This window comes from Periophthalmus magnuspinnatus, chromosome 1, assembly GCF_009829125.3.
Source record: "Periophthalmus magnuspinnatus isolate fPerMag1 chromosome 1, fPerMag1.2.pri, whole genome shotgun sequence".
NCBI classification, from domain to species: Eukaryota; Metazoa; Chordata; class Actinopteri; order Gobiiformes; family Gobiidae; genus Periophthalmus; species Periophthalmus magnuspinnatus.
The window spans coordinates 10413508-10425134 of NC_047126.1; the positions used below are offsets into that span (position 1 = coordinate 10413508).

Consider the following 11627-nt stretch of genomic DNA (forward strand, 5'->3'; position numbering starts at 1 on the left):
AAAGACGTTGCAAATACTGCATCTACTACGTCTCCTCGCCCTATGCCATACTATTCACCTTATATCCCTTCAGTATCACATCAGTTACAGAGCAGAGGCAGGTTAAGTCAGGTACTGATGTCTGTGAAACCAGGAGTGACGGTTATCCCCAGCACAGTTACATAAGTGTGTTTTCTGCTGACCACCTTCACCACACTGACTTTATGGATGTGACAGCTCTGACCAGTCCTTGTCATTGCCCCCTCACCCTTGTTATATAAGTCATACAATTATGGTCTTATTATGGGACGTCAGCTTATTCCATTCAAAACAGACTCCAAGAAAGGGCTCCCCAGCCAAAAGGACCAGAGGAAAATCATACGTTAAGTTCATATATAAGGTTTATGTGTTGTACATGATATTAGGTGTGTATATAATAATCAATTGCAATCACAATTCTCATTAGTAGTAGTCATTTATACAAATCTCCTATACAAAAGATGGTTTCTTTGAACACCTTTAGGGCTGGGCACTATGACAAAAAGACATGTGTTTTCCTCATATTGATCAATCACAATTTCCTGTTCGATTATTTTAGTTTTGAAAACAAAAATTATATTGAATTGCTTTCAATTGTAATGTCAAGAACATAAACTGTGATCTACATTTCAGTGCCATTTAAAATAAAATATATTTAAATTTTTTTCCCTTTTTGCCTCTCAATTCAGTGTTTAGGCAGTTCACTAAAAAGGGTAATGACAAAGTTATAAATAAAGTACAGGCAGCAACTGCTAGTCTTTCAAACAGGGAAGCTTTTTACATTTTCACTCTTACCAATTTCTATTTAAGAAATTGTAAACTGCCTTCAATTGGCTCTGAACAACCATAGCCGGCTAGTTCCAATCAGAGGGACAGTCAGGCCGACCATTTCCAGCATAATGTAATGTCTATGAGGTTTCTGAGTGGCACTAAAATAACTAAATCCTGACAGATCAGGCAGTGAACAGGGATCTGCAGGTGAATGTCACTGACAACATGTTCAACACTTTACAAATGTGAGGAAAACTTCACCAGAGGACACGTCTGTGTTTACAAAGGCACATCTCTGTGTGTCAATGATAATGCTCATGCTTACTAATATTAGAATGTTAAATGTAATATAACAAAAAAAAAAATCTTTAAAAGATATGACCCAATTATTTTTACAGCAGCTCCCTGTCCCTTGCCTGATCAAACCAGGATTTAGTGATTTTGGCAGCAATCAAAAACAAAATCTCATAGTCATTACATTACACTGGGATTGTCTAACTGACCTGTACTACTTTTTTACATGTAGTCCAATAACAATTACTCACTATAGCAACGGGTAAATAAACTACTGTTAGGAGGAGCTCGCTTGTCACACAATTAGTGTTTCATATTATTTCATTCATTCGTTTGTTCATTTGTTGGTTCATGTTAATTTTACAAGCCGAGCCGCACCCAAACACAAATTCCCAGGCCACATTTTCCATAGTGCATCACAGATGAAACCACACGTAGAAAAGAACATGTGCGTTTAAGTGTGAGCTGGACTGTGATACCTGCTGTCTGTTATTGTCTTGTTGTTGTGGTACACGGCAGCTGTCACACTCCACACACACTCCTCACACTGACAGCTGTATTAACAAACAGAGAGTTGCGTTGAAAGATGAGTTCACACAAAGTACGCTGGAGAAATTAACCACTCACTTGGTTTATCTTTTCTATTCAGCGAGTTTATCACTAATAAGAGCTTAGATAATGGGATGTACTGACTGTAAAAACACAAAGGTTAAATGTGTGTCACTAATCCAGGGATTGGTGAAGTTTTAAGTGCTTTTAATCACTTATAATTGCCTAATACTATTTGTTATTTCATCTTTTTACTTTTAAGCAAACCTAGCACTGAATATAAAAAAAAACTGATTAAAATAAACATAAGAGTGACTTGTATGTAAATATCAACTGATGAGCATAACTGAGACAATGAAAACTTATTGAAGAATTCATTTTTTTAACATTGCTCACTCCTACCAGAAAACCAGGAACTCGTATACAACGTCACTCTAATTTGGACCTATGAGAATAACAGGGACACCGCTTAAGTCCACCAATCCATTCGTCAAGCTTTCCCTCGGCTCTGTAAAACGCCAAATACTAGGTGGAAAATATAAGTCACCATATTTCAGGCATTCTACACTGATCAAAAACATGTGACATCAGCCTATATTACGTAATGATGTGTTTAAGCCATTTCTTGAGTCATAGTAAAAGAAATTCAAATCTATCAACTGGACAAAAGATTTTAGAGTGAAGACATGTTGCTGCTCATTTAAACCGCTTCTTCAGTTCTGGTCAGATTACTGGTGGACACTGCTTTATATCCACAGGAAAGGAGGAGATAACTACACTGAAACTAACACACCTGTTGTTTACAGTTTCTGTTTGTTGGCTAGGTCCAGTGAACTACATTAAGTGTGAACTGTGCTTGAGTCATACTTGATCATCAATAATCATTCAGGCCACTAATGGGTGCTCTCATACCTATTAGCATCCTGGCTAGCCCGTGTAAACCCTCAGTCATTCGTTTTACTATACTGGCTAGCCCCATTGTTTTCTTGTTTTCTATTGGTTTGATTTGGGTCCGAGGATGGAGTTATAAATAGGAGATAGATGATGTCTAAGCCACCCATTCCTGTTCAAAGAATGTTTGTATTTCTTTACAAAAATGGCCTCTTTAACTCCATTTCTTTTCTTTGGCTAAGGTCTGTACCTTACCATCTTCAAAGGAGGTTAGTTGAGATGAAGATGTACAGCAGATTGGCGTCCCGAGCTGCTCTTGTGACAGTGTTGGTACATTCTCTTATTCTCTAAGTGGCAGTTTAGTTTCTCCAATGTAACACTCACTGCACTCTTCACTACACCACATGGCTTTGTCTGTGGCTCGAGGTTTTGTCCTTTGGGTGAACCAGTTTCTGTCTTAAAAAGTGTTTGTAGTTCATTCTACTCAGCACACAGAAACTCGATATAAAAGTCACATGAGCAGCATCACTGTGCATTTGTGTGACTGCGCTCGGAGCATATCAGTGACAGGGACAAAACAAAGAGGTTAGATCAAGTCACTTCCTCTTGCGTCCCCATGTTTCCATAGAGACATGACTCTGGTATCTGTACTTCAACAGATACATCCTCAGTGGAAAGGGAGTGCAGGATGACCATCGCAGGGACGCAGATAACAAAGGGTCATGTGTTGTTGTCATCATGGTGAGATTTGTCCATGTCCATGGTGAGATTTGTCTCAAAACTTTCGTCCTTGCATAAGATCTGCAGCAATGAGCGGCAAAACGCAAAGACGCATGTGGAGAGAAAAATACGTGAAAATACTGCAGCACACCGCGCAAAAGGTGATCAGAGCAGAGCCGACAATGATGACTCTGTGCGGTAAAGCGAAGAACAGGTCGATCACCGGCAGCCTCGCCTAAAGATGACCCAGCAGAGGAGAACGTGTGGGGGAAGGGGGTGTTTGGGCTGTGTGCCCATCACGAGAGTCTGTGCGGCTGTGAGAGTGAGACGATGATGTATCGATGATCAACGGGCCACTGTACAAAGTTTGAACTCCAAATGAACTATTACATTTGTGACACAGTCTGCTTTTTTTCTTGGTTGGATAAAACAAATTGACCAGGTACAGAGGGAGAGACGCAGGGACAGACAAACCAGCAATTCACACCCTGGTTGTCATGATAAAATTGGAGATTCGATTTCATACTTTGAGGAGAAAAATTGATACTTGTGATGCTACAGTGATATGTTTTGTAGTTTATGAACGTAGCTCTCAACACAAATTAATAGTAGTTTTTTAATATACATTTCCATAGGTTTTTACTCAAGTTCTGATATAGATCAAGACTCTGAGACTATTCATTGTTTCAGTATGTTTTGATAACTCTAGTGTCATGTGTCTCTGCTCCTAGATTTTCTTGTTTGAGGATTAGAGATAAAAAGGAAATTATCCAAGGGGCATTTGGCAGTATATGTAGGCCTGTAACAACAACTTATTTTGAAGTGTGATAGATTGCTGAAGAAAATATAGATGATAAACGATGATATGAAACTAATTGTGCATCTAAAAATACAAAAAAAAATCATGAGCCACAGTAATTAAATGGCAGAATAAAACACTTCAGTTGTTAGTTTGCATCTATAATGACTCAAGTTATTTATTCGACCCTCTTATTGTATTACTGAAAACAAACACACCGTTTCCATAGTGACACGGTTAAATAGATGTTAATGTTGATGTAGAGTACGGTTACAAAATGACCAAAGAAATCAAACAGAAGGAAATGTGGTAACAAAACGCCTGTGTAAGATAAACTGCCAGTGCTGGCTTTAAGAGCTCATGCCTTTAAAAGATGCATGTGATGTGTATGATTTTGGTAGAGGGTTCGTGACCTGCTTGTCTCCATGGAGATGGTGTTGCTAGGAATGGTCCGATATGGATTTTTTCAGCCAATACTGATATTTGATGTGTGATGCTATTGTGGCAATAACAGATGCCAATACTTATCTTTTAAAACTATCATATGCACAATTGTTAGATGTTTTTTCACCAATGTTTTTTGTTTTTTCATGCAGATGTGAAAGCTTTTGTGTTTACCTTTGTAAAAATAATAACACAATAATATTTTTACTCATTAGTCTGTTCAAAAAGACAAAACTGATGCACTGAGGACACACTGGGAACAACATGGGCACAGGCCTGTAACAATTTCATTCAATATATGAAAGTTGGAACAATATTTTTGGGGGGTAAATATTTATCGTGTGTACATTTTCTTTGCACAATTGGCAATATGATAAGATTTAAGCCGTAAAAGGTTGAATAAATAAATAACTTTTATGACTCTTTACAGATGCAAACAAATGACTGAGGTGTTTCATTCTGATGTTTATTTATTGCAGCTCATGATTTTTTAATAATATTTCAACAACATATTTTGGGGATAATTCTACTTCAGGGTTATTGTGTCAGTGGCATAGATTAGTTTTAATATTCTAGTTTGTCTATATTTTCTTCATCAATATATCACACATCAAAATGTGTTACTGAGACAGGCCTACATGGACATACAAAGATTGGGGCAGTGGGAAAAAATATCTGTGCCAAATATCGGCGAAATTTTCAATATTGGAAGGATACCAATATCTGGGCAAATCCTCCGGTATCACAAATATTGGATCAGCGATAAAACCTCCCCAGTTATTGCTTTGCCTGGAATTTTCCACACTATAGTAGAAACGTATCTATCTTCCATTGGTCTAGAAGTAAGAAGACCACTGAGAATTGACTTAAACATGTTTTTGTAAATGCATTGCACCTCACACTGGGTGGATATTGGAGTTATTTCTCAAACACTGACCTGTGAAATTTGAAGTGACACTAGATCCTGTTCTAGGAGAAATACTTCACAATATTTGTCCAGCCTCACACCACAAAGACACATGACATGCCTCGATCCAGAGTCCCTTGAGGCAGTATGTTTATGTATTCTATGAATGGGAAGATGAAAGATGAAAGATTGTAGCCGGGGAATCTGTCCCGTAAACACAGGTCTATTTGTGGTCGAACAGAAGGACGAAGTAATGAAGGCCGGCTTAGCAACAAGGTGGGACTTTGGATCTCATGTCCAGAGACCATGACAACAACATGCCAAAATACTCTCTATGATTAGAACTACAGACACAGCCAGGGCCAACACCCAGTTCAGGGACTTGCTGTAGTAAGATGTTGTAATATAGAGATTTCAACACATATGCAGAAATAGGAACCCGCAAGTGAACATTTACTTACCCTCTCCTCCCATTTCAAGCATGTTAACATAAAATACAAGATTTAACATGCTGCTATATATTCAAAATCCGTCATTATCCTTCATGGAATTAAGATGTTTGATTTTAAATTGTGTTTAAATGTATAACTTTTGTGGAGCGACCCATACCTGGATGTCTCGATGGAGATGCTACAAATGTTCCACAGGCATTGAACTTATCTATTCTGCATTTTTCAATTAAAGGCTAAAAATATCTTGAAACCTCTCTGCAGATCTGACCTGTGCCTTCACATCACATGCTTGTTTCCATGGAGAGATAGAATATATTAATACCGTACTATGGAACAAAGCAATAATATCTGTGTGAAGACAAGCAGGTGAACCACCAGAAAAATTACATAGTGTCCCTTTAAATACTGCTGTAATCAGTCCTGCAAACCACAGTACTTTGTTTATATGGTGTTTATGTGGTGGGTTGTGTTGTATTCTTCTCATGTGGAGGTAGGTACATTACAAGGCCAATGCCTCATTATACAACTCCACACTGATACAGCATTTTAACTCCCAAACAAGGAAGATTAGTGCTCAGGCTGACCCAAATAGTCCAAACACACAGTTTATACACGCAGCACAAGCAGCAGTATGGCCAAAAACACCTCCAGAAATAATTTGAGGTTGAGCACCCATAAACAGGAACAAGGCCAGGGTGTGGTAACTGATGATGCAGTCAGCGGGCCAATGGAGCATGTTTCCTGGACACAATAACAGAAAATAGGGATGGGCAATATAGACAAAAGAAAAAAGAACTGGCAACCCAATGGAACAGAAATGTGTCAAAACATGTCTTTAAAACTATGACTACAAATCCACAAAAGTGAAGAGAAGAAGAATCACTTTAACACAATGAAAGACTTTAATTTTTGATCATCTTTTTTGCAGCATTATGAGATTATGAGGATTTTTTTGCATATCTTCACAATATTATGAACACTTTGACATCTTGCCCATCTCTAATAAAAACACCAAATTTGAATGCATGCTTTAAATAATATATATTAAAAGTAGCATTACCACATTATGAAGCAATTCTATTATCAGGGGGGGCTTGAGGGGGCACTAGCCTCCCCTAGAACAGTCAATGCACCCCCCATAACTCCACCCAAAGACTCTCTCCAAAATTAGACTCCAATAAAAAAAGAATTCCATATTAGCTTTAATAAATCGCTAGAGGTGCTAATTACATTTAAACTGGTTTAAAATAGCGGCTCAAACATAGTAGGGGGTGTGGGGTACCCTCCATTGTTAAAAGGCTCTATATTAACATATTAAGTGAGCACCCACATTGAAGACATTAGCACACCCTTAGTTCCTCCAACCAAAAATGTCTGGCACCACCCCTGACTATTGTCTACCAAAATATTCAAGTTAAATAGCAGAGATATAATTAACAAGTAGCGCTTCAAACATCTAACCAGGTGTAAGTAATGGAAAATGGCTTTGAACAACAGAAAAGCAATAAACCACACCTCCATGTGAGTTGACCTTTCAATCTCTCTATATGGCATCGCACCCACACCCTCAGATCCCCAAACACCCAGGGATCAAGAGCAGTAATGAAAGCATCCATAGACACTGCTCACATGGGCCAACACATGCACAGCTATAAATGGACTCAATGCATCTCACATGAAGAGTGTGAGAGGGGGCTTGGTTCACAGCAGTGACCACGAGACAAACCAACTGTCTGTCTTCACATGGTCCAGTTGGCCTGCTCTGCCCTGTGAATGTGCGAGATGACAGTTCATGAATATAATGAGCTGGTGACCTGGAAGACTGAAGCTTCATTTGCATATTTATACAGCGCCTGAAGAAAACTAATTAGCAAACCCCCATCCTCAAAAAACTGAGGTCTCCACACACTTGCACTTGACAATGTTTAACTGCCTTCCATTTCAATGTAAAAAAAGAGGGTATCTGACAAAGACCCTATTGCAAAGAAGAAAATGATTCTAGTCATTCTATAGGAGGTAGATGACTTACACCTGTCACATACTAAAATGAATAATGAAGAGGACAAATATCACAAAAACAAACAAAAATATCAGACTGAACTTTGGACTCCGCTAGACAAGGTGCGGTGAGATAAAATATCTAATATATAGTTTTAGTCCAACTGATAACAGGTCTTCATAGTTGGAAACCCAGATGTCATGGTGATGCCCATGTGGGACATCCCACAGCTGGCTGCACTCTGTACCTTCCTCACCCATTCTCACTCAAACACGCAAGGATCACACTACAAAGCATATGGAAGCTCTTTTCTGCTCATAGGACAGACAGATTGACAAACATGCATTTGGCTTGCTGTCTCTATGTAAACATAAAAACTGCTGTTGTTTTGATGCACACTTTGCACAAAAGCCTCTGGGTTAATCAAATTATTTTACTTTTCTGTTTAAACGGACCATGTGTGTGCACTGTGCAGTCAATTTGAAGTCAGTTTATTCTAGTCTACATTAAAGTAACAATACGGTAAACATAATACTATGCACCAGTGTTTTTCATTTGGTTTCATTGGGTGTAACTGATCCAAGATCAAGCACTTAGGCATGCAGCATGTCCTGCCCAGTCCCGCGCCTGTGACCAAACAGGACAAAACTGGCCAAATAAATGACAGATGTAGTTAAAGTCTTCAGAGAGCAAAGGAAATTTAATGTAATAATAGAGACACACATGCCTTAAACAAAGGGAAACACTGCAGTCCAAAAGCCAATCAGTGTGCAGTGTGTATGAGAGTGGAGACACATGTTTTTGATAAGTCCTCCAGCAGAGAGTGAGGTAATGATGAAGTCATCTGTGTCCTCTGGACAGGTTCAAATTCACTGAGCCGTATGCATTTTAAACAGCTGCACACTCGCCTTTTAGCACCACACATTTCTAAATTATTCAAGCCAAACATTTCATTTACCTCTCCAGGAAAGAACAGACTTTTCAACATGCAATGACCTTACAAAACTATAATGTTTATCTTTCATAATAGCACTGTCTCAAAAAAAGTCCCTTTTGCTAAAAGACAAAACATTTTGATGTTCATTGAAAGAGGGTAATAGTGTTGTGATGAATGCAGTCTCCTCTAACACCATTCAACAGCTACTGCCATGTTGAGTCTAGCAGCTATAGGAGACTCCTGCGGTGCTATGAGTCAGCTTACTTCATACAAACAGTCAGAGAAAAATGTCATTTTGTGTTTCATGGCCATGTGGGCACTGGGCAGCGGACACTATAGGCTCAAAGCAATACATGTGCAGATTGTGCAATACTGCAGACAACTAAAGCAACTTTTTGGTCTATTCAGGCTCCACTGGGGATGTAGTAGCTATTGATATTCCCAGAGGCAGTGAAGGTGGAACAGAACTCACTACTGCAATAGTGCTGTGGGTGGGATTTTGCATCATGACTCTGCCCCTCAAGGTGATAATCAAAGAGAAAGACAGACTGATCTGACTGAGGTCTGATATTCACCTTATTCTTATTCAACACATGGCTTACGCACGTGGCAGGACACAACGTAATCACTCACCTGCAGCAAAAGATGTTTCACGAGAAAGACTTCACGCTGACATTTGTCCTGAGGTACTTGTAGCTCACAGATGTTCACTGTCGGTGCACACCTCCCCGGACCGGTCGCTCGTGACGCCCATGCCCCGCTCCACGTCCCGTTCAGCACACCGGCTCCTCCAGCGGAAACCTTCAAATAAGATAAGATAAGAATAAGATAAGAATCCTTTTGTGACAGGAAGTAGGGTCCGTTTTGATCCGTGGGCTAGTGACCAAGCTCGAGACAAACACGTGCCATTTTGACCGAAGCTTAGCAATGTCCCACTAGCCCCCACGTGTGTGCTATGCTAAATGTGCTAGTCAATCGTGCAATAAAATATACTTAAAAGTTAATATGCATTGTTTGATGGACAGATTATGATTATATTGTATCAAAATAACGCAAGGAGGGGAGTATAAAGATCAAAATTAAATCTATAAAATGACTGAGCTACATGTCTTCTCTCCACTTTCTTCTTCATAGCGTCTCTGAAGTTACAATAGCTCCATCTCGCGTTCAATATAAGGTACTACATCAACACAGGATTTTCTTTTTTTCTTTTTTTTTCTTTTTTTTTTTTTTTTTTTTTGCAGTTGTAATAGGTTGTTATAATAAATAGCCAAGGGATTTGAATTATTCCCATTACCAGAACATTGACCTATGTGGTGCTGTTTTTCAGTCATGCAAACTGCCATTGCCAAATACATCTTAGGGCTGTCACAGTATACATTTTTGTCTTAATTATTGTGAGAATATTAAAAATCTGTCATTTCTACAACTGTTCCTAGTTATTGACACACATACAGTAAAATCCTATATTCACTTTCATTCATAAATCATCAGACTATAGCTTTATGAAATCAAATTTAAATTAAAACATTTACATTTATACAATTTTTATCTTGTTTCACAGATATACTTGGGAAAAATAGACTAGATAATACAATCCTTATATTTTGTTATCTTGTGATGATTATATTGTGAGCTGAAAAAACACGATTATCAACTAACTGCACAATCTTGGCTTCACTAGACACAGCAATTTGATAGAAACCCTTGAAAGCCAAAACATTTTACATTTGGTCATGGGAACTAACTGCACATTTGCTCACACAAATTAGTTCAGGATACTCATTGGACAAACGTGCATCATGCCACACAATGCTGCTTTGTCACTACAGGTGCAACTGCAATTCAATATGTGATTATGTGGGGACATGGTTAAACCTTTTATAAAAGCTGGCGCTGGTTTCGTTTTTTAACAGTGTGAAGGAATAATATCCATGTACTAGGGTTGCGAGGTTAACCATATTTGAACCAAGTGAATGGATTTTTAGATTTTTTCATAATACATACATATTATGAGAGTGAGATGGGAAAAGGAAATTATTTTTACTCTACAAGAAATCTCATCGTGATCTGTTCCCTGTACTACATAAACAGAATGCAAATTTATTGAGAGGGCACTAAAATGGCTAATGCACTTCCATAGCACCCCCAATTTAAAAAAAACTGTTTTAAACTTATTTAAAACAGCGAAACAGACATGATAGGGGGAGGGAGTCCGCTGGAATCCATAAAAGGCTCTAAATCAACATGTTAAATGTGCACCCCCATTGAAGAACTTAGTACCATCATAGCTCCTCCAGCCAAAAATATCTAGCGCCGCCCCTGTGCTAAGGTTTTTTTTGCAGCAAAGGACATATTCACAATTATAGGCAAGCTGCAATCAGCCATTTTGGACCTGTGCCACTTCAGAGACTCTCCAAAATGTGTCAACAGCTGTGTGGTCCACCCAAAACAGCGCACAATAATGGGCCATCAGGCTGCTATTCTTAGATCAAGTTACTATTTTCTGACCCTGTTTCTTCTTTACCCTGTCACAAGGATGACTAAAGTGTAGTTACAGGAACAGGAAGGAGGCTAAACGTGCATTTCAGAAGAGTTACTAAATATATTTTTCCAGATGTCACAGCAGCACTCAGCAGCTATTTGGAAAACAACGCCCAAAATATTAATAACAGAGGCTACAGTGACAATGAATAATCAATGAATCATCATTCAGTTTCATTGGCATTCACTAACATAAAATTAATGTGACATAAGCAGACAGATTAATAAGCTTTAAATACAGGTTTAGCTGGAACGACAGCAGCTCAATTGGTGGTATGTTTGTCCACTGATGTCAAGGTTGG

General features: G+C 38.6%; 1 protein-coding gene across 3 annotated transcripts in view; it reads right to left on the reverse strand.

Annotated features, from left to right (window-relative positions):
• The window catches only part of add3a (adducin 3 (gamma) a), an 83044-nt gene extending 73329 nt beyond the window's left edge, over nt 1-9715 (reverse strand). The window contains exon 1 of one of the 3 annotated variants that reach the window (XM_055222201.1): nt 9415-9715. The gene's annotated coding sequence lies outside the window, so the exon portion shown is untranslated. The remainder of the gene's footprint in view (nt 1-9414) is intronic. The other 2 variants (XM_055222205.1, XM_055222200.1) reach the window with 2 other exon arrangements.
• Nucleotides 9716-11627: the final 1912 nt, after the last annotated feature.